Source organism: Cydia splendana, chromosome 12, assembly GCF_910591565.1.
Source record: "Cydia splendana chromosome 12, ilCydSple1.2, whole genome shotgun sequence".
In the NCBI taxonomy this organism is placed as follows: Eukaryota; Metazoa; Arthropoda; class Insecta; order Lepidoptera; family Tortricidae; genus Cydia; species Cydia splendana.
Genome location: NC_085971.1, coordinates 14,770,590 through 14,794,988, shown reverse-complemented (window position 1 = coordinate 14,794,988; position 24,399 = coordinate 14,770,590). Strand labels below are relative to the sequence as shown.

Below are 24,399 nucleotides of genomic sequence, written 5' to 3'. Positions count from 1 at the left end.
GGATAGGTATTTCCCTTGAATCTAGTTGAAAACGGTATTTCCGTAAAATCTCGTTATAGAAAAGTAACGTGTTGCTGCTATGACCATTTGCGTTTCAATTCACATGATGCTATAACTGGAATATCCCTTTCCAAAGGTTTTTAAACGTTATTATACTAGTAGGGTAATTCGCCAGTAACTGGCCACCGCCAATAACTGGCCACCCAAAGCTAAAAATGAATTCTAATCACGTATAAACAGAATTCATTTTAGTATAAGTAGGGATTGCAAACCGGATTGATTTTCAATCCGGCCGGATCCGGCCGGATTTTGGCCTCAATCCGGCCGGATCCGGCCGGACCGGATCCGGTTAGGTATAAGGATATTAAAGTTAATTAAATGGCATATTTTTCAAGTTTTATGCGTTATATGAGACACAAAGGGTATTTTTACAACAAATGTATTCATAAAACAACAATTTGAAGTTAATAAGAAATAACGTTTTAACAATAAAATAAAACTAAGTATTAAAAAATGTCACATAGTCAATCTCAATTTAAAAATAAAATATGAAATCTAAGTCATTTATTAATTTTATTATATTTAATCATTCACATTCTGCTCAAATTTATACGTTTACAATAAAAATATAAATTTGATTACATTCCAAAGCCTGTTAATGGGATAATTATGGGATGGAACTCCTTGAAACGACAAGTTTTTGTACTTAACTGTTCTTTGATGGAATTATTTGTAACGCCGACATCCATTCTAGTAACAAGATATTTTACTTTTAACCAAAATTGTATGAAATGCGTTCCAATATTATCTTGCTTTCATTTTTATCCGTGAAAATAGTTTTATAGCCTAAATCACAAATAAATAAATAATTCATGAATAAATATTTGGGGACAATTTTATACAGATCGACCTACTCGTAGCCCCAAACCAAGCAAAGCTTGTAATATGGGTACTAGCTAGCTCTAGGTAGTACTACTTGGCGACGTATATACGTATAGTATATTGATAAATACATGCTTATATACGTGGAAAACACTCATAACTCAGGAACAAATATCTGTGTTCATCACACAAATAAATGCCCTTACCGGTATTCAAACCCAGGACCATTGGCTTCATAGTTCATAGGCAGGGTCACTGAATGGTCACTACTCACTAGGCCAGACCGGTCGTTACAAATGCCTTCCATGGCATCTCCATCCTTTAATAATGTTTACTTCTAATTATTTAAGTAATCGTCGTATCGTGCCGATTCGTGCCACTAACATGAAAGAAGAGGAAATCCTCTTCTGTTCTCAATCATCGTCATATTAAATATCTTCTTATTTTACTAAATTTGGATTTTTTCATTCGTTCTTTATTCTGTTTAACTTCTTTCTTCTATCCGTTGCCTTTTTCTCACTTAAAACGCGCAGTGGGTGCTGCGTGCGGTCTTTTTTTCTATTTTCCCGGATCTGGTCCGGATCCGGTGATTTCAACCGGATCCGGTAGCTCCTATAAAGTGCCGGATCCGGCCGGATTACCGGATCCGCCGGACCGGATTGCAATCCCTAAGTATAAGGTTTCAATAACTGGCCAGCCTTCAATAACTAGCCACCTTATACTCAAATGAATTCTCTTTATAGGTGAATAGTATTCATTTTTAGTTTAGGGTGGCCAGTTATTAACAGGTGGCCAGTTACTGGCGAATTACCCTATCTAAAAAAAATCCTAATAAATATTTAAAAAAATGCCAAAATTTCCTTGCGGTTTGCAGTTTTTTTTAAAGTACGTGTGAAGTGTGAGACTATAAATATTGATAATATTTCATCGTTTTCTAAGTTGTAGGTGTGACTCGTTGCGGGTGGCCGTTGCTCTTCGTCTGGGCTGCGATGTTTGTCAACCACATCTATGCATCTGCGGGTCCATGGTGGAGAGCAACGGGCACCACGCTTTGAGCTGTTGCCGATGCGCGGGAAGGTTTCCACGCCACCACGCGTTGAACGACATTGTTCGAAGGGCGCTGGTGTCAGCCAACGTCCCGTGTGTGCTGGAGCCGCCGGGCCTTAGTCGGTCAGATGGCAAAAGGCCGGACGGTTTGACTCTGGTGCCGTGGGAGAAAGGAAAGTGCCTTTTGTGGGACGCCACCTGCGTCAGCACATTTGCCGCCACGCACCTTGGCCGCACTGTGCGGTCGGCAGGTGCAGCCGCTGAGCAGGCGGCGTCCCTAAAAAGGGACAAGTACTCGGGGCTAACGAACTACTTGTTCGTCCCCTTGGCTGTGGAGACATCTGGGTGTTGGTGCGCGGAGGCGAAAACTTTTCTCGGGGAGCTGGGGCGTCGCCTGCAGCAGAGGGGTCTCGACCCCCGCTCCGGATCGTTCCTAGCGCAGAGGTTGTCCATCGCGGTTCAACGCGGTAACGCAGCAAGTGTGATGGGCACCTTTGCGCCGGGGGCGATGCGGGGTGGGTTATTTGATTAGTTTTTATAGGTTAGTTTGGGTTTAGTTGTAATTTATAGTTTTAGAGTTTATTGATAGTTTATTTCTTAGTTCTTAAGTGAAATTGACATTAATGTAATTCTCGCTTATTAATTAAATGTAAAGTGTAGTATGTAGGTACAAATTGAATAGTCTAAAGCAAATAAATAATGTAATAGGAATATAATTTGAAATAATATATCGTGCCGAGTTGTAGGTATAATGAAACATTCATCTTTAGTAGGTAGGTACTTAGATGATCGAAAATACGTGAGTGATCCGTTTTAATATATTTAATATGTTTGTGTCTCACGGAAGTTTTGTTATTAAAAAAGAAGTTTTGTTTTGTTGTTTTGTTATGATCTCAAAAAGCGCCCCGCTTTTTTAAAGACTGCTGGCTGAACCCACTGCAACTTAACGTGTTAACGAGAAGCAAAAGCCATCTAAACAAAAAAGTATTAAATATTAAACCCTGTTCCTCAGACATAAATTCTAAAACTTTAACATTTTAGAATTTATGGATGAAAGGGATTTAACATTCTTCCAGTTCAAAGTCAGAAGCTGAAAAGTAACGGTAATAACAATATTACAAATTCATACCGTTCCCACTCCGCCACGTTCCTGATAGAAGTTGCTAAGTGGTTCAGTTTGGAGTTGGAAATGGTTAAACTTACTGAGTAACAGGGTCGGTCAGTCGGCGAGTCGGCGCCGAGAGTGCTGGCGAAAGGAGAGACAAGATAATGATAAAGAGAAACCACAATCGACGCTGCTTGATGGTATTTTGCGTGTATTTTCCCTTCAATAATATGCTAGGTTACATTTTATTACGATTGCGGACACTTCGGTGCAACTGGTCATATAATTATGTATGTGCCATTTTATTTTAAAGTTGTACACTACACATTTTATCATAAATATTTGGGATTTTATGTGGTATTTCTACTCAGAATCATGAGCTCTTTGGATCCTGTTAGGACTGTGTTAGGAGAAAAAAGATCCAAAGTTTTAAAACATTCTTAATTCCTTCCATTCCGTTACCATCATTTTTTTTAATGTGATAGTCAGCAAACGAGCCGCTTGATGGGAAGCGGTCATCGTTGCCCATGGACATAAGCAACATCACAAGAACATCCTCATCATACAAAGTCTATGAATTATGTAAATCTTGGGACCCATTTTTTCTCCTATTAGCATTGAAAGAGCGTGATTCTGACTAAAAATAACATGAAAATTTACAAATATAAAAATTAGTGTAGTTTACAACTTTAAGTAAAATGGGTATGCTAGGCTCTATACGGTTTCGTTAATAGGCCGAATGAAGAAAATGACGACAAAATATTTGAGTGGTGCTATAGTTCGTTTTTTTTAGCATTAGAAATAAGGTAAACAATCTTGATGTGTCTTTTTATTGAAAAACACGTTTTAAAAATAAGTCACGGCAAATATGTAACAATTTTGAATCTAATACGATCATTTATATTCTTCTGCGTTCATAAGTAATAGTTACTGATTTTCAAAAAGCGTTTTTCAATTAAAAGACATGTCAAGATCGCTTACCTTTTTTCTAATGCTAAAAAAAACGAGCTAAGGGGCGCTGGCGCGTGCTGGCACTGGTGGAGCCATCTACAAAACTAGCGAGGAACGCGTTTTAGTGTAGTAATTGCCAATCTTTACCACCTACATGTCTCTGCTGGTATTTCGGAGAGTCCATGTTGCGTTTCGTCAGTCAATATGATATTGCACCCAGCGCAAGGCGCGCTTGCACATGCACCAGGAATGCAAACAAGACCCGCCGGTGCTAAATATCGCGACGTAAACGTAAACAATTTCGCAACTTGATCCACGGTTGATACTCGTACTTCCAAGAATATACATTTTCTTGTATCTGCCATTTTAGGGAAGACGATATACTTACTATGGGTTACTAGTTAGGAAGACATGCTAGGATTATTGCCAACTCATAAAGACATGTGATTACTTAGAAACTTTTCTTAGTTACCTACCTATTTATTATTCCACCAGCGAAAAAAACATTTACCCTCCCATAAAAAATGGACCAGCCAAATCTTAGTGTGTTAGTAGAAAGTGCCCCACGAATGTAACAAAACGATATGACTATGGGACCATGGTCTGATAAACAAAGTTTTGTGTACTGTGGTAGCGGTTACTCGTTAGTCGCGGGTCACGACCTAAACTAACACAAAAACTATTGTTTACCATTAAAGTTATAACGTTATAAGTATTCTGTGAAACGTTACTGTTATTTGAAAATTACGCTTAATCGTTTTGAATTAAAGCTCAGTTATCGTCTTTTTATTTTGGCAAGTTTCGACACTGGTGTTATGCCTAATTTGCTGGTTAAACGTGTCTGTTGAATGTATTAGAACGTATTATAATTATTATTAGAACTCAGTCAACATTTTCGAGTTAAACCGCGGAAAGTGTAAAGACAGGTCAGGTCAAGAGCACTCTTAACTGAAGAACCTTTGTGGAGAACGGGAAGTGAATGAACCGAAAAGGTGTGACAGGATCGTGGTTACTGCAAAGGCGGCATTATCTTTGATTCATAAAACTTAACAATCGTTAATATTATGGACGGTAGAGGAAGGACGACGATCTCTTATGACCATAAATACCTAATAGTTCCAAATCTCTCCAGAGTAGCTAAGAACGTAGGCGTTCTTGACGGAGTGAAGTGTCCTGTCAATGATTTGATTTTTTTTATCAAATATTCTAGGTATTGTGGCGCCACCTATTTAAGGTTTTTGACATTTTGACGGACACTTTTTGATACATGGAGATTGTATTCCTTACCTCTACCTTTCATAGTCAATGTCTATAAAAAAAACACAAACGTCAAAGTGAAAGTTAAGGATAAAAAGTGGTACGTCAAGTATGTATGTAATTTAAAAGGATATGTAATGTATGCGTTCTTATTCTTACTGCCGTTTGTGCAAAGTTAGCGGGGTTAGAGTATAGGATGTTTAAACAACGGCATGTATAATAATTATGTATTATATTTATTATAACCATAACTATATTTACATTATGTAGCGGCTATGCAATCATCATCAAGAAATCATACCCGAATAACGTAATCACTTCCATCATATAGTTCGTTTTTTTTAGCATTATAAAAAGACAACGCGATCTTGACGTGTCTTTTAATTTAAAAACGCTTTTTAAAAATCAGTAACTATTATGAAAGCAAAAGAATGTAAATAATCGTATATGATTCATAATTGTTATATAATTGCCGTGACTTATTTTTCAAAAGTGTTTTTCAATAAAATGACACGTCAAGATTGTTTACCTTTTTTCTATTGATAAAAAAACGAACCACCAATTGCTGCGAAGCAAACGCTATAGTACATTGTAGGAGAGGACGGAAAACCGCTAAAAGATGGACGAGTCGTTTGAGGGCCGACACGTTAGTGGAGGCCCTCAAATAATACGAGTCCATCTTTAGCGTTTCCGGCCGAGGCATTACATAGTGCTTTTCACGACTACTGCGAGGAAATAAGAAAACATTTGCATAATTATAAGTACTAGCCCGCGTATTCTATGGTACCTAGCAAATTACTAGCCACTGCCTGTACTGTCTCTTGAATTTCGGTAGGCGACAGCGTAAGAATATCATTTTCTTCACTAGAAGAACTCATTTTTATAGCGAGCGTAGATACGTGTTTCTTGTATTTTTAGTCAACACAAAATTTACACTATCCAATTCAGTAAGTATTTTCAGATCCCGCCTTTTTTACTTTTTTTATTACTTTTAAGAGGCGTTTTTCTGTTATTTGCTTCAAACCGACTCTAAACTTAGAAGCGTTTTTGCTAAAAAAAAACACAAACAGCTACAAAAGTAAAAAACGTCTTAAGCGTGAACTGAATGGATAATTGTTAAAAAAAATGAACTGAATGGTTCTGACATTTCTTTATTTTTAAATAAGAAATTGGTCCTATAAATAACCTAATTTTATTATTGAAGGAAATAGTTGCGCCAAAAAAGACCTTTTATTGATTTTTATGTTTTAAATTATGCTCATTTCTGTAGCGAACCGTCACCAAATGACAGATGATGATAACAATGAAACATTGTAGTAGTGGTGGTTCAGGTGCTATAGCTATTGCCCACTTTCCAGCTTGGTTTTTGACCATCTATTGCCACATTTCCGAACAGTGGCGTGAAAAAACTATTTAGTGTAAACAAAACACTACAATGTAATTTAAATTTACAAATCGGCCAATATTGGAAGTTATTCCTTTCTATTTTGTGACTCGCTTAACTCGCTTTTTACACGCTCGATTGAACGTATTCAATAATGATTTGGTGAAATACTTTTTGTTATATAAAGTCTAGTAAACCGCAATAAATCAATATCCAATTCCAGTGTGCTAATTTACGATAAAGGATGACTCACGCTAGACCAGGCCGGGCCCGGGCCGAGAGGTTCGACATGTAATTTTCTATGACGGCTGATCGGTGATCACGTGGTGCTTTCCATAGAAAACGACGCGCTGGAAGCTCCGGCCCGGCCCCGGCCCGGTCTAGCGTGAGTCATCTTTAAAACTGCTGAAATCAATAACGTTCGAGTGCAATCCTCTATTTATATACCAATAGGTTTTTAATAAATGTATTTCAATATCAATATCAGAAAGCTCGCTCCAGGACTGTTATTTTATTTGTACCTACACTCAAAGATTACTTTTAAAGGAAATTTCTATAGACAAACTGATTCTTTTACATTGTTCTCTAAAAATCACTGAGTATCATATTTTTAACCAATAGCGTAAATGTGCCAGTGCTAGACACTGTACCAATAGTTGCCACTTGATTGTAAGCAATTGAGGTGACAAACGGGCTGTCACCGATTTGAATTAGATCATACACAATTAAGTTACCTTACAGCTTTTCTCGCCACCGCCATATTTATAAAATTGCTTTTACCCATAAGTAATTATTATGAATTTAAATTTACTTGCACAAGCTTTACTTTATAATCCTCTTTACTTACTAATTTATATAAGAAGTGTCTTGTTAGTCTTTAATTTGTTTAATTAGAAGACTCCACTCAGTATATTTATAGACCAATGGCGTAACACAGGCCGTCGTCCTTACAAGCGTTGTAAATAGCGAAGTCGTCCAGAGAATTTGTTTCAATCAGGGGTTAACTACGGTCAGGAAATCACTGCCGCCGACCATTTACATCAATTTAGTGGCACAAGAAGGTCGGGCTTAGTCGTATATCAATTAGCGCAGTTTTACTCGATCGTTTAAGCTGTGATTGGGATAAAATGTATGTAGTGTTGTTAGGTACTTTACTGATTGGTTTGTTTGAAAGACTTGTGGCAGATCAAAAAAGCGATGGCTTGATGTTGTGAAAGCAGATATGAGCGTGAACGGGCTCACACTAGACGACGCCCAGGATCGCGCAAAGTGGAGGAAAGCAAGTAGGAAAGCGAACCCTGGCAAAGGCCGGGATAACGCTAGGTAGAAGAAGAAGACTTGTGGCAGATAGATTTTTGTTGAGGTATCAGAGCAGAGACTACTTTCGACGAGTTACTGACCTGCTGACCCGTTACTTTTAATGCTGACTGTACAGTGTACATATTTGTATTGTTAAACTACACCAATCATCGTCAAATAAAAGTGTTTAATACAGTAAAACACGGAAAACAAACATAACTTGGAAAACTCCACTACGACGCCGCCATCGCCATTGTGAAGATGCTCTTCTGTCAGTCCTTGCCGCGCTATAGTGATGTGACCATTGACGTATGTCTCAGGACTGGCCTTACGGGCAATTAGAATGGGGTATGAATGGGGCCAGTACAGCGGTGTGACACCGCTACAACGCGATTGGTTGATGAGTTCGCAACTAGTTGCGTTAGACTGCACGATTGGCTCGGAGTGTATAGATCTTTTCCCCGAAATCGTTAATTCCGCGTAGCAAATTTTCCATTCGCATTTTTTCCCACCCGAATTTCTACCCAAACCGTTTTTTTGTCATTCGCTTGTTTCTCTATTCTCAAACTATCGCAACATTTTTATTTCTTACGCTATGATTTTCTTATAATTAATACTTTTCAAGTCGTTTTTTTCGCATTATTTTTATTTCTTAGGCGATATTATTACCATGTGGTCCCACCGCAATGTTTCTTTTCAAAAAAACATTTAGTTCACAACTTAGCTAGACCGCGGGGCTCCTATATCTAGGCGGTTTGCCCTACGGGCATCTGAAGCTACCTAACGAACCTAACCTACCTAACCTATTAATTTAGTGTGACGTCCATGAAAACATCACACTTTGGGGAAAAAAGTGTAGGTAGGTTAGGTTCGTTAGGTAGCTTCAGATGCCCGAAGGGCAAACCGCCCAGAAATAGGAGCCCCGCGAAGCGGGGCTCCGTCTAGCTAAGTTGTAATCTAAATGTTTTTTAAAAAGAAACAGTGCGGTGGGACCATGGTAATATTATCGCCTTAAGAAATAAAAATAATGCGAATAAAACGACTTGGAAAGTATTAATTATGAGAAAAATGTAACCTAAGAAATAAAACTGTAGAGATATAAGCGAATGACAAAAAAGGGTATGGGTAGAAATTCGGGTGGGAAAAAATGCGAATGGAAAATTTGCTACGCGGAATTAACGATTTTGGGGAAAAGATCTATACACTCGCCTGTAATCGTATAACAGCCGAGATACGGTTGTTGAAACACCAATATATCGTATAATAGCGGTTAACTCGACTATTTAGCAATTTTCGCTAATTAGTGCTATAATCATGTCGTATAAACGTTTATAGCACTATCTTTTAGCACTTTTATTCCACCTTTTAATAAATGCTGAGTTAGCGCTACTAAATCACTTTTATTCAGCATAATTGTTCTATTAAAATCATATAACAGCTATAGAATAGCTAATTGTCTGTATAAGGCGCTTTAATACAACTGTTACTCGATTCTCTTCTCTGTTGCTATAAAAGCTTATTAAAAGCAATCCAATAACCATTTGGCAACAATGCTGCTGTAACAGCGCGCTTATATCATAATTCGGGTAATGGGGTTCAAACCGCTGTTATAGGAGCTGAAGTGTATTTACAGGTTTTATTCAAAATGTATTCAGCTTAGAGTACTTTTAAAGAGTTTTGAACTACATTAACAGCACAAGTCAGCCATGTTGTCGTTTCAATATAGTCCGGTGGCCAACTGCATGAAACCCTATCTGATAAAAAAATAGAAAAATCCTACTCTGTAGGGGTAGCTGACTTTTAGTAGCATCAACTGCTCTTGGTCGGCCGCGGCTTAATTTGGCAAATTTTGCGCAAATGGCAAAATAGTGGCACAAAAATTCATCAAAAAAAAACTCCATCGTATAATAGGATTGAGGACAGCAAAACAAAAGTGGTCAGCTACGTCCTGTGTTGGCAGGTTCCTGTGTCCTACCGAATTTGTGGTACCACGTGACAGATACAATTTACCTCACCGAAAAATAAAATGAAGTATGTACTACTACTACTAACTAACTACCATACAAGTGACATTCTATTTTTCGATGAGGTAAATTGTAGCTCACGTGGTACCACAAATTCGGTCGGACACAGGAATCAGCCAACACAGGATGTAGCTGACCACTTTTGTTTTTTTGATGAATATTTGTACCACTTTTTTGTCACTTGCGCAAAATTTGCCAAGTTAAGCCACGGCCGACCAAGAGCAGTTGGAGCTGCTAAAAGTCAGCTACCCCTAGAGTAGGATTTTTCTATTTTTTTATCAGGTAGGGTTTCATGCAGTCGGCCACCGGACTATAAATCCATAAACATGGCGACATCATGTGCTATAAGTGTAGCTGTAAACGCAGTTACTCGACTTATAGCCGAATTAATGACATATAACAGAAACTAGATCGTGTAAGCAAATTTTTACTTATTTTAATTAATATTTTTTTATTGAAATTTAAGAAAATAGGCGGCCCTTGAATATATATGGACCAGTGCCTCTGGTTTTATCAATAAAGTATTTTTCGCGCTAGGTTTTACTGTATTACGTGTACTTACAGACAGTAAAAACTTATGTACACAATCACGGTAAAAATAAATGTCATGGATGACAGCAGTAAAAAAATACTTAAGTACCTTTTTGTTCTATTAGACACGTGAAGACGATTAGGCCTCAAACTTAATAAAATAATTGAAATATAATCGCTTACCTGAGATCGTTTTTAGCACATATTAGTCGAATAAAAGCATTTACTGCACTCTTACACATTTAAAATGCCGAGTAAAAGCAATTCGGCTACTTTTACGAAACATTTTTGCTGAGAAAAAGCAGTGCGGCTGCTTTTATAGAACACTTTCACTGAGTAATAGTAAATTGCTAATGTTTATAGAACAAATAGTCGAATAAAAGCACTATCGTTGCTATTTAAACACTAGAAGCGCTTTTATCCACTTTTACTCAACTCTTGCAGCATCCATTTGCTTCTTATACAGCGCTTACTCGATTTTTATAACACTTTTAGTCTGTATAAGTGCGCCTTTTTCGCGTTGAGTAAACGCTTACAGGACTTTTATTCGACTGTTTTTACACCTTTTATAGCACCAAAAAGCGAAAATAAAAACGTGCTCTCAACTTTTATAGCACATAGATTTGCTAGTTGGGTAGTACCATTTTTAGTGCCCGTAAGGCCCGTCCTGAGATATACGTCAATGGATTGACCAATATCCAATACCGATCGTAGGGCTGCACTCTCGAAAGTCTCATTATCGGTTATCAGTATAAATGGGTGTAAAGCTCTTACAGTACTGGTATGCAAGAGGGTAAATCTAATAGGTTTGCAGACAGTACATTAAACATCTCTAGAATGAGGTAAGCGATAAAACACTTTGTTGCCTTTTCAAGCCATTGCCCCTGAAAGCGGGGTGAATTGGGATAATCCCTTAATCCTGTGAATAACTCACTTGAAGATGTGCTAATTCGCCCTGCCCGTCAGATTCGCGGATAGATTGGTGTTGCTTTGCACTCTGACTTTGAGTGAACATCATTTATCATGTAATTATGTATACCTACTTATAATATTCTTGAAGCTGTGGAGCTTTACCATGTTACAGTGTAATCTGAATAAGAATATATGAAATTTCCCGTGATAATAATTGTTAAACATTTATGGAATTACTTAGAAACAAAATCATAAGTAGGTACCTTTACAAATCGTTGCTGCTAAAGGGATAGGCTATTAATATAAACTATACATTTGATATAGAATGCATAGAATAATTTTACGGTTTAGACTCACTTGTTTTTAGTCACTCGCGCGACATGTTTCGGAGAGCCTAGGTCTCCTTTCTCAAGCACTAACAGGGCGAGCAGCACGCGATACACGGCCGTCGTGAACGCTGCTCGCCCTGTTAGTGCTTGAAAAAGGAGACCTAGGCTCTCCGAAACATGTCGCGCGAGTGACTAAAAACAAGTGAGTCTAAACCGTAAAATTATTCAATGTTAGTATGTCTCACAACAGTTTAAATTCGATTAGAATCCATAGGTATGTATATTTAATAAATCTGAATAGTTATGCCTTTACATCTCTATACACTTAAATTATTTTGTACTTAAAGAGAATGAAAGCATGGTATAAGCAGACGAATATTCTAACATATAAGCACATAATTTCCCTCTATTCACCTATTGGATTGGATATATTTTGCAATGCAATCCTAAATTAAATTTCATATTCGTATTGCGTTGTGAGAAAATAGATATTCACAGTAAATGTAATTTATGTATTATATTGTTTCTAAGGTCGAATAGCAATGTAGTTTACAGAACTATGTACATATTACTTACGTTCATTTGAATTTAGATTTTATTTACGTTTACAGAACTGTACATAGGGGTCATCCATTAATTACGTCACACGAATTTCTAGGTTTTTTGACCCCTCCCCCCCTCTTGTCACATTTGGTCACATTTGGCAAACCCCTCCCCCCCTAGTGTGACGTCACATTTTTTCTACGAAATCGCCAAATCGAATTAAGTAAGTACCTAAGTATTATTAATATTTTATCAAAATATTTTTGACGATATAAATATTAGTAATTTTATAACCCAAAACTGCTTAGGAAAGAAAATTAAAAGAATAAAACGATTATCGTTTTAAAAACTTGTTATTTAAATGTACAGCGAATAAAATAATAAAAAAAATATTTCGGTTACTGATGAAGTTAAAGTGACGTCACAAAGTTTGTGTCTCCCCCCTCCCCCATGTCACAATATGTCACATTTTCTTGACCCCCTCCCTCCCCCTAAACGTGTGACGTAATTAATGGATGACCCCATACTTACGTTCATATGAATTTAGATTTTATGATATATTTAGATTTCTTTATTTCATATGGTGAGTGTGGTTACAATAATTTAATCTCTAGCGGCCCATCACCATATTGGAAAATGGAGATGATTTTTAGGGTTCCGTACCCAAAGGGTAAAAACGGGACCCTATTACTAAGACTCCGCTGTCCGTCCGTCTGTCTGTCCGTCTGTCTGTCACCAGGCTGTATCTCATGAACCGTGGTAGACACTTGAAATTTTCACAGATGATGTATTTTCTGTTACCGCTATAACAACAAATACTAAAAAGTACGTAACGCTCGGTGGGCGACTCCAACTCGCACTTGGCCGGTTTTTTTAATTAATCGGAACAAAACAAATGCAACTCTATACCATTTAATAATGATTTTCTTTGAAGGCTGGATTTAATTCGTCAAATGACGCAGAGGGTGCGCCTTAAGGTAGTTACAGACGACCAGCAGAATCGAAGTGCAGTATTAGATAACGAAGCCCTGCGAGGGCGTGACCTCACGCACTGACCTGGCCCCTATTTCACCACGGTGACAGGTGCGGCAATTCGACAAATGTCACTGTTGCTGACGTCACAGGCATCCATGGGCTACGGTTACCGCTTACCATCAGGCGGGCCGTATTCCTGTTTGTCAGCATCATTGTATTATTTAAAAAAACTTTTCACCTCAGCAGCTCGAACACGAGTTTTTGCTTCTTAAAAATAGTGAGCAAAATGCGATTTTGCTCACTGAGTGAGACAAAATGACATTCAAGTGAAGAGTGAGTTTATAGTCAAATGTCATTTCAACATGCGGGGTCTAATACAAGTTCGAAATACTTGGGTTCTATTATCTCTGTCCCTTTTACACTGTTAGCAAAAAGAAACAGACGAAAAAAGTTCAAACGACATTCAACGGTATATTGACTGTTTATAATAGACCCCCGAAAAACTTCAGAACGCATCGTTCCAAACCATGTACGAGCTCCGTATTACGAGTATGAATTCTTAATAATTATTTAATTAAAATAAAGTTTAAGATTTGGTAAAAATACTATATTTTAGGTATTTTATTGTATAATTAAAATAATGAACTCATAAAATACACAGATTATCACGCAAAATTAATTATTTTACTTTTAAGAATTTCTACCATAGTTGACAAATAATACGTATCCGCAATTAGGACCGTATCTTACAAAGTTTTTTTTTTTACAAAAAAAAAAGTTGTCGATTGAAGGGTCAGTTGATGTTCGTTATTTCCATATTATTTTACTGAAATTTATTTTTACGTTTTGTTTTTGTGTTCTATTGCGGTAATTAAACTTAATTGTTTGTATATATTAAGAAAACATGAGTGCAGGTATTAAGTGATGAAGAAGGATTACAATTTTCAAGTTGTCTAATAGGTATGATCTCACCGCTCAGATGAAAAATTTTTTGTACTACACGAGATCAAAGTTATTTACATCTCGTGCGCTTTTGAGTCCCTTACTACGCTCAAGATTCTAAATTAGATCTATTATAGAATCTTTCGCTTGCACGGGACTCAAAATAAGCACTCGAAGAAATATCAAACTTTGATCTCTTGTTGTACAAATAACTATTATTATATCGGCAAAAAACAGGTATTTCTCTTGCGAAGTTTATGATGACGATGATGACAATTGTCACAAGATTTAAAAGAACTTTCGGTAATTCTTGATAGGAAATGAGTTCTGTGTCTGAATTTCGTGACAATTGTCGTGTTTCTTGTGACAATTGTCATTAGCTTCGCAAAATAAGTACTTATTTATTGGCGATATAATGGAGTTTTTTTTTTATTAAAATGTTGGTGGCAAAAAGCACACCGCCCGTCCGATGGTAAGCCGTTACCGTAGTCTATGAAGGCCTGTGACGTCAGTAACAGTGATGTCGACAATTGTCGCACATGTCACCGTGGTGAAATAGGCCCCTAAGCTAACTACACCGACTTGAACAAGTAAAGGTAAAACAAAGTGAAGGAGTGTCATTATACTCATTATAAACGTCATATTTTCATAGAATTTTGACATTAATGAAGACATTAAATATATTAAGTTACCGTCGCCTACGTTCGGTACGCGACTGGAAGAACGCACCTGGTCAAGCGTCGACCTTTGACACTAAATGGTATTTAGGTCAAGTCAAACAAAGCAATTTCAACCTTAACTCTATTGTCATTAAGTTGGATTTTGCAGTCACTGATTATGGATTTCACGACCTTTTGTTTCTACTCGTACATATAGGTAAATATCACGCGAAAATGAATCTTATTTCTTTAATGTAAAGGTTGTTGTTATTCTTTAATATGGTAAACTTGGGACAAGGGAAGTATATTAAATTTAATAGGAGTGCTATTAGCTGACGTCATAAGAGTGATAAAATATTAGAGGCAAATTAATAGTGGGAGTGGGTTAAGTGGAGTAGCGAGAATGTTTGTGATTGGAGCATTTTGATTAAACTCGATTAAGTTTAAAATTTAAATATCGATTGGATAGAGATATTGGATAGATATAGATAGGATCTGTTATAAACACACAAATAAATGTCCTATTGGTGCATTCGAACCCGGGTCCTCCTGCGCCGTAGGCACAAAGTCACTACCGACTAGGCTAGAAGACAATTCAAAAACAAAACATAAAGAATGTTTGTAAGGAAAAGGTGTGTAAAGTACATTAGACAGTACGTGAGTGTTCCTACTAGAGATGGGTAACTACCCAAGAAAATACCCGAGAGCGGGTATTTACCCGGTAAATACCCGATATTTACCTACCCGCGGGTAAATACGCGGGTATTTTCGTTTTTCTTCTAAATTTGATGTGTTTAATGGTATGTGAGTACTGAGTATAAATAATATTAATTTAAGTATTTTTTTATAATGTGACATAAAATGTATGTTCAAACTAATTACGAAAAGGTTGCTATGAGGTGAAGTTCGATTTTAACATATCAGTCCAATTATGAAAATCGTGTAAAATCATTCCCTGGTTTCCGGAAATGTTTTAAAATGCTTTTAATATACATTAGAAAGATGAAAATAAAGAATACTTATGAATGATAATAAAAAAAAATTGTGCAGTATCCCAACTTGTGAAGCTTATAAGTCAAACACAGTTAGTTTTAGGACAAAAATGTATATAACCTTTTTTGTAGAAAATTATGTCTACTTTAGTTTGTACATACAACACTTCGATATTAATGACAGATTCCAAGAAATATGAAAAAGTTCACTTTTGCCCCCCTCCCCCCAACCACACCCCCCGCCGACCGAAGTTGGAATGTGTATTATCAACGTATAAGTACAATAATTTACTCAAGTCTAAAAAAAATACTCTTATGACGGCCTTTTTTTAATATTTATCAAAATTGTACTAAAAATTCCTTAGTTACAACTGCAACTGCAACTAAACCATTTCATTTTAAATGACACACAATAATTACAGCCATTAACTCGGTTTATATCTCCACTTTAACACAAATCGACATGTGCAACAAGAAATGAATCTACCCGTCCATATGGGTAGATACGGGTAAATACCGGGTAGATGGGTATTTACCTGGGTGGGTAAATTGGGTAAATACCCGCGACCCATCTCTAGTTCCTACAGTTCATTTCCTGGTTGAGATAGATGTACAGAACAGATAGTGCTAATGGAACCATTACTTCAGTGGATTGCATTGTCTTTACCTGTTTGACCTGTTTCGAGCGCGTTACTTACCTTTACCTAATACCTACTCGTATATTAGTACTAGTGTCGCTATTTCCATACATTATTTAAGTTTCGATTGGCGTTTTCTACCATTGCCATTTTGGTTAGGCCCCCAGGCCCCGTAGATAACATGCCAATCGCTAACGCTCCATAGCGAACGAAATCGTTGCGCGCTCGCGGCGAACTCGTTTCGTGCTCGCGGCGAACTCGTTGCGTGCTCGCGGCGAACTCGCTACGCGCTCGCCTCGCTTTCAACTTGCTCGCAAATCGCCAGTGTGGCCCCGCTCCAAAGACTGATAGAGAGACACAATTGACACAAAGCGATTCGATGGCCGCCAGTACGGTTACCATCAGTTTTTCACTGACATAAACGCCGTCGAGAACGTAATTTACTTTCTATACATCTCGCTCGCACTCGCATATTAGTGCAAACGGGACGTATAGAAAGTAAATTACGTTCTCGACGGCGTTTATGTCAGTGACAAACTGATGGTAACCGTAGTGTAGGTAGTTATGAAGTAGTCGGTGAGGCGAATGTCCGGCTCATGTCATGAGCCTCATGAACAGGGACGGAAGGAAGGGACAGCATAAGCCCATTAGTGCTAATGCGGCTGCATTATCGAGCCGTTGTTTTTATGGGCCCGTGCAACGTGTGTGAGCGTATAGGTTTGTGTGTCGGACTCACGCGCGAAGGGTTTCGTACCATTACGCAAAGAACGGCAAAAAAAACACGTTTTCTGTATGGGAGCCCCTTGTGCTTATGAATAGGATACTTGGCACAATTTAAAGTTAATCTTCTTCAATATGTGCGACGATCACATCAAGCCGACCCTAATAATCTTGTCTCAAAGGGAACTAAATAGATGACATATATGTGTTGAAAAAAATAATCCTTGTTTTTACATTCAGAAACATAAGGGACAGTTCTCACTATTGCCAACATTCTTCCGCCCGATCTGTAGTTTTAGTACAAAACCAAGATAATTTTGAGACTAAATTAGCCAATCGATTTGTGATTTCAATATTTCGAATATCAAAATAACGTAAGTTTTAAGTGATCCGTCGTCTAAACCTAAACTAGTTATAGTCTGTCCGTTTTTACATTTAAGTACGCCTTAGTAAATGTATGGCAAACTTGATCTTAGAAATCGCTATACTTACCAACAAATGATTAATTCACAAAGCTTTGAAAAAAACAATAATAAACACTTAATCATAACTCCCACTTCTTTTATGTGTCAACAAAAAATATGGTAGCCATTATTTATTTTTTACAAAGCACTAAGTGTATTCTGACATAAATTGGATTTTATTTCCAAAAATTTAACAAGAGAAGGCTGTACTAATTAATTATGGCTTAATTAACTTCTTCAGATTTCGAGAAGCTTTGTCTAACTTCGCTAACTTGGAAATTGTAAAGAGCAATACTTTAACGACTTGCTTACTGTATTGAAATTATCGATGAAGTTTTATGTCTTGATGAGAGAAGTTATAGACAAATACGAGTAGGTTACGATCTGATATGGGATACGTGGTTTTGTTGTATAATTTTATAGCAGAAATTGAACAGATAATGGAAATACATCATTACTTTACTAGGTGGGCAAATCAGGATTTATCTAAAGCATGATTTCTGTCTGTGTCATAATTGATATATTGCTCTCGCTAATAAAATGAAGTACACATAGTAAGAATATTAAGGTCTTCTATTCGAATGTTATTAAAGAGTTTTGGAATTTATGTTGGAATTTCAATTGTAATTTAATGAAATTTCAAATTTAAATGACATAAATTGTCCGGGAGCCGGTTACTGCCACCTCAAGGGATAAGGTATATTTCGGAAATACTTCAGTTTTAACACATAATTTATACCTTATTTGAGTATTGGGATACTTTTGTACCGAAAATTATCTCCGCTTTGGTAACTAATAACTTAATAAGAGATATTAAGACATTTTTTTAAATAGAGTAAATAGGCTAATATTATTACTGCATTAGTAACCTTCATTTTAGGCCAGTAGCCTATTTCATCAGGTGAGGTTAGACGAAAAAGTCTAAAACCAACCAAAGTCAATAAGTCATAAGGTATGGTATATAGTTTGTGATAAATAAAAGAAAATTTATAGCGCTATTCTGGGTTAAAAAAGAACTAACTATTCGACAGTACTAAGAAAGTCCCTACGAATATTCCAAACTTTATAAATCTAGCTAACTGAACTTTAACTCTGCTTCCTGTTTTTCATTTCAAAGAACTCTGGATAGTTTGCTAATTACTGTTGAACTCGACTTTACAAGTTAATACCGGCTATGCCGGCAGCCAAACTCGCACTAAAGTTTATGAAACCTACCCGTTTTTAAGGTTCCGTACTCAACATAGCCCTAGTTTTCCCATGTCCCTCTGTCTGTGACTTTGCTAAGTGTCCACTGACCAAGTGAGCATTATCGGTTAGTTTTTAGGGTTCCGTACCTCAAAAGGAAAAAACGGAACCCTTATAGGATCACTCGTGCGTCTGTCTGTCTGTCCGTCTGTCACAGCCTATTTTCTCCGAAACTACTGGACCAATTAAGTTGAAATTTGGTACACATATGTAAGTTTGTGACCCAAAGACGGACATGTAACGTAAACAAATGAATTTTAAACATGGGGACCACTTTTGGGGGGTAAATGAGAAAATTAAAAAATAAAGTTTTTCAAACTATATCGTGTTACATATCAAATAAAAGAGCTCAATAAGAGAATTTCAAATATTATTTTTATAAATTTAGAATAAACAGTTTAGAAGTAATTCAAGAAAATAGGCAAAAAATGACGATTCCCCCCCTTTATCTCTAAAACTACTGGGTCTAAAATTTTGAAAATAATACATAAAATAGGTCTTTACCTATAAATCACAGAAAAACCTATTAGAAATATGTAGTCAAGCGTGAGTCGGACTAATTACTTAGTTTATGATCCGACCCCTACGGGTTTTTTAAAGGCAATTCACTCGCGTTTCACATATAATAAATACATTGTTAAAAATTGAGTAATGTACGGAACCCTTGGAACGCGAATCCGACTCGCACTTGACCGGTTTTTTTTATGTTTGTTTTACAAACATGCATATGTGCATAGGTATGCAAAATATATAATACAAAGTTACTTATAACATTTATTACTCAAAAATGGCTGGACTGATTTAAATGAGTTTTTTGTTTGTTGGATTTATTTCTGCCCCGATGGCATAAACATATATGGGTCACATGTACCTACTTAGAAACTTTTTCGTGACACATTTATAAAACTACCTATAGAAACATTTTTATAATTACGTATGTTTCTTCTATTAATTATTATTATTGATATTGTGTTGTGACGATCTTTTTGTGAATGCATTTTATTTTGACATGTAAAATTTAATGTACATTTTCAATAAGAAATAAATGAATCTAAGCTAATGTAATCTAATCTATGTAAGGACGTACAATAACTGTTCATTACATTAATCATAATTTACATAATTTAATAATGAAATTATGTTATGAGACATTTTTTATAGTTCGTTTTTTTAGGATTAGAAAGAAGTTAAGCGATCTTGACATGACATTTTTAATTGAAAAATGCTTTTCAAAAATCAGTAACTATTACTTATGAAAGCAGAAGAATATTAATGATCGTATTAGTATATTCATAATTGTTACATATTAGCCGTGACTTATTTTTAAAACATGTTTTTCAATTAAAAGACACATTTTTCCTAATGTCTATTTACATTAAGTACTAGAAAAAACTCATTAAGAAACATGATCCTTATTATAAAATTATTCTTTCAAAATAACAACAAAATCCTGGTTAACTTCAGGGCCTCAGGCAGTTTTCTTAATAATCTTAATCCAGTTGTTTTGCACGACGCACTGTAACTTAATTACCCGGCTCTTGCAAATTTATGGGACAGACGCGCTAATGACGTTTTTTAAAGCGGAATTAAGCATAATGAGCCCTGAGCTAAACTGGAGGGAATACGGGTCGGACGCAGCTGGGTTGTATGTTCCCATTATAAATTACATGCAAGTACTTACCTAATGTAGGTATTTTTTAATATTTATTATTTTATATTTTTCTTGTTAAAAATAAGCAACTACTACATACGCCATTATAAGACATAATGTATAATTTTCTGCTCGGACGTTTTTTGCGTAACACGAAGACCATTAGAACTAGAACTTCGAGAGTTATATCAGAAAATAATCAAACTTTCCCACAAAATTTACAAATAGAGTAGAAACGAAATCTTGTAAGTAAATGGAAACTCCGTATTCATAATAATTTAGCAAAACCTGATAATAAAATAAAGAAGGACGAGAGAGGCTAATAAACGTGAAACACGTCCCGAACTTACAAATTGTTCTGGTATAAAAAGGGAATTCCTTCCAAATGCCATAGTACTTAGGGTTGGCACCCGGCCACTGGGATTCAAGACCATGAATAAGATATAACTTTATTCTTCTTTGTTCTTAATATATTTAATATGTCTGTGTCTCACTGAAGTTTTGTTATTACATTTTATTCATTCTTGACTTCACGCAATGGACTGATGAGCGTAAGATTAAAATGAAAGAGCCATAAAGATTTTATTACTATAATGCTATCCTGGCGATACTTTGTGAATCCTTTATTTTTAGCAGCCTACATAACAATAAATATTATTTAGCTCATTGAGGCATGAAAATCAATGGTTAAAGTTAATTGGTTAATCGGATTTGGGCCCATTCTGTATACGCATATAATTAATTGAAATACCTATATCTGTATATGTTTCTCAACACTAATCGTCATTAGGTATTTTTGTGATTGATCCCCAACTGATTCCACCATTCATTTTGGTGATTTGAGTACAACAATGAAATAGCTAAATTAAAGGATAGGTAGTGTGCTTCGTATTTTAACCACCATTCAACATATGCACAACTAAGTTCCCAAGAAAACAACCGGAAAACCGTAAACTGGCATCTTATTTCGCCGGTATCACATGTCGGCAGGGTTTGTCCGCAGGTGGCAACCCTGCCGTAGTCATACAACGAGCGCATTTGAGACGTCTCGATACAAGGGTATAAAATTTTACGCCTTCCTATTTTGCTTTTACATGTTTTCCGACTTTTTTAGGGAGACCGAGGGGTTTTGAAACAGGAGGTGAGTTGAAACAACGTTAATTTCGCGGAATCTATAACCGCGGTTGTCGAGCTGGCACACTGAGGGGTCGCGGGCGGCGGAACGCCGATAAACAGCGCTGTTGAGCTTCCGCGAAATTAACGTTGTTTCAACTCACCTCCTGTTTCAAAACCCCTCGGTCTCCCTATTATCGAGTACGTTGTATACGGTATTGCGTCTTTCAGAAATGAATGAAGGTTATTTATTTGGTCAATTAAGGTTAATGATTTTCGTATATGTGACGTTCCACGGGTAAAGGTACCTTATGGCGGTTTTGGCACTTACGCTATTATTAATGACGCTCTAATACTAATGCCGTGCTACGTGACGTAAGCGCCGACTGCCATAAGGTACCTTTTTCCGTGGAACGTCACATATTATGCTTATTACACAAGACAAAGGAATGTAAAATCATTTTGTAGCTACAAATACAAACCTACTTGAGATCGTAAGGTGGATTGGGGTAACTTTGAACGCGGGATTATTTAGAAACGCTTCTAAACTACTTAGGAGCCATTTCTGTTTTAACAATAGTAAACGAGATGTCTTGGCATTGGCAAGCATTACATTAGCAAAAGTGTTGCCAGTATATGAAGTGCTTCTAAATTAAGAGATATTTGTTTTTTTTAAACTACCCCGTTTCGAAGTTACCCTGATGCACCGATTACGTCCGATCATAACATTAAAATGAAAAACTAAATTAGCCAATAGAATATTGGAAAACATAATAACATTGGATGAAAATAAAGGAACCCGGTATAGTCAATAAATGTTTGAAAAATAAATAGGTCACAGAACCGATCCCTAGGGGATTAAACATTATTTCATATCGAACGAAATGGCAGTAGGTAGGTATGTTCCAATAAATCTCAAAGTGTATGCAGTGGGCAATAAAGCAATAGTAAAGCACATCTGCTACCACCATATTCCAAAACGCCTTTTCTCCATGTTTTTCTTTGTGACTTACGACGATTTGGCTTGGAACAGCTTTTACCTGTTTAAGTCAGAGGGTCGTATATACGTATGGGTTTCTTTGGCACTTATGACTTTTTGTCTTGAGAGAAGTTGCGTTTGTCCTTGTAACCTAACTCAGCGGTTCTTTACGGTCATACAACTTGGCGGTTTGTTTCCTTTTAGATTCAGAGGAATTTCGCGTTTGTTTACAAATCAGCTGCAAAAATATATTTTATATATTATTATTAATAAAAACCTCTTCTATTATTATTATTCTATTAGTACATAAGGTAAACGTACTAGTGCTCGACATGCTAATGCCCAATCGATGACACCTTGCTTACCGCGGGACCGCCTCGAGCACCAGTACGTTTACCTTAGTTGACTGCTATAACTGCCTGAGTTATTGTTAAATGTTCATAGGTAGTTTTAATTCGCTCGCTACTTAAAACAATGCATTCCGTAATGTAATTATTCTACTTTACAAAACGTACATGTTATTAAATATTTATGTTTTTTGTTACAGGTATGTCAGCTACGAACGAATGTCTTCGAAGTGCATCTACAATATCTACACATAGCTGTCATCTGAGTCCGATAAGTTCCGCAAACATCCAAAATTACGTTTTAAAACGCCTAATAACAAACTGTTCAAGTATTTCCAGCCCAATAGGCGATTTATCCAGCGTTTAACTTTTCCAGCTCGGTTCGCAGCAGGCAATCTGGGAGGAATTTCATAAGTGATCCCTGCTACGTGCGTTATGGTACAGTTTGGGAAGCGAGGCACAGGCGCTTTTGTAGTAAAAAGTAGCTTCATTTTATCATGTAACGGACCTTAGGTACTAAGAGCAACATACGGAATTCAAATAGGCGAAATCTTATGCAATATCCTTTTTCTATCTTATTTTTATTTTTAACAGTTAATGATATGATATCGTTAAAATTTATAACATGGACATATGGACACCCTACGTTTATTGAAGGTTTATAGGTGTATCTACGTCAAGTGCCATCGCTTATGTAAATAATTATGAATTTAACAAGTCTTTAGTTTTTTATAACTGTTACTTTGGAAAGAGGTTTTAAACCCTTGGTGACAATAAATTTAAAAAAACGCTTTTTACTGATTTGCAAGACCGAAGTGATCCCATAAGTGTTCCGTGAACAAAGTTTTGCACAGAACACTAAAAATTGGGTATTATAAAGAATAAGTTAGTTGTGTTATTGTTATAATCTACATAAATGTGATGTGATGGATTACTGAATTAGAAAAATGGGTTCGTGGCCACCGAATAAATTTCACCGTGTATAAGTCCATTAATAAGCCTGAATTCAATAAATGTTAGGTAATTTCCATACAGCTACACACCACACTGACCTGTTTCCCATGCGCTTGAGTTCGTAAGGTACCTAATTACACCCTAGAATCCTACTAAGATTGAGAACTAATAAATATCCATTAACATTTGTGGGTGTCTTTCTAAGTCTCCCAATGGGGTATATATCTCTAGTGACCTAGTTACCCTAATATTTTTCCAAACCCAAATATTTTTGACATTATAACAAACTTATTCGGCCCTCGCAAAACCATTTAAAACGCATTACAGACGAACAGTTGCGTAGAATTGGTTTTCACTTATCGGGCACCGGTTTTAAAAAAAACGGTTAATTTAAAAATAATTAGAAACACCTAGTTAGTACCTATTCTAAGCACATTCAATTAAATTTATTAAAAA

At 36.4% G+C, this 24,399-nt stretch overlaps 1 protein-coding gene and 1 long non-coding RNA gene across 2 annotated transcripts in view; both read left to right on the top strand.

The window, feature by feature from the left end:
* The window catches only part of LOC134795747 (uncharacterized), a 107,371-nt gene extending 88,193 nt beyond the window's left edge, over positions 1 to 19,178 (top strand). Inside the window, exon 2 of the long non-coding RNA XR_010144847.1 lies at positions 18,972 to 19,178. This is a non-coding gene — a long non-coding RNA (uncharacterized LOC134795747). The remainder of the gene's footprint in view (positions 1 to 18,971) is intronic.
* The window catches only part of LOC134795648 (uncharacterized), a 219,689-nt gene that overhangs the window by 126,422 nt on the left and 68,868 nt on the right, over positions 1 to 24,399 (top strand). The gene's annotated exons all lie outside the window — the stretch shown is intronic.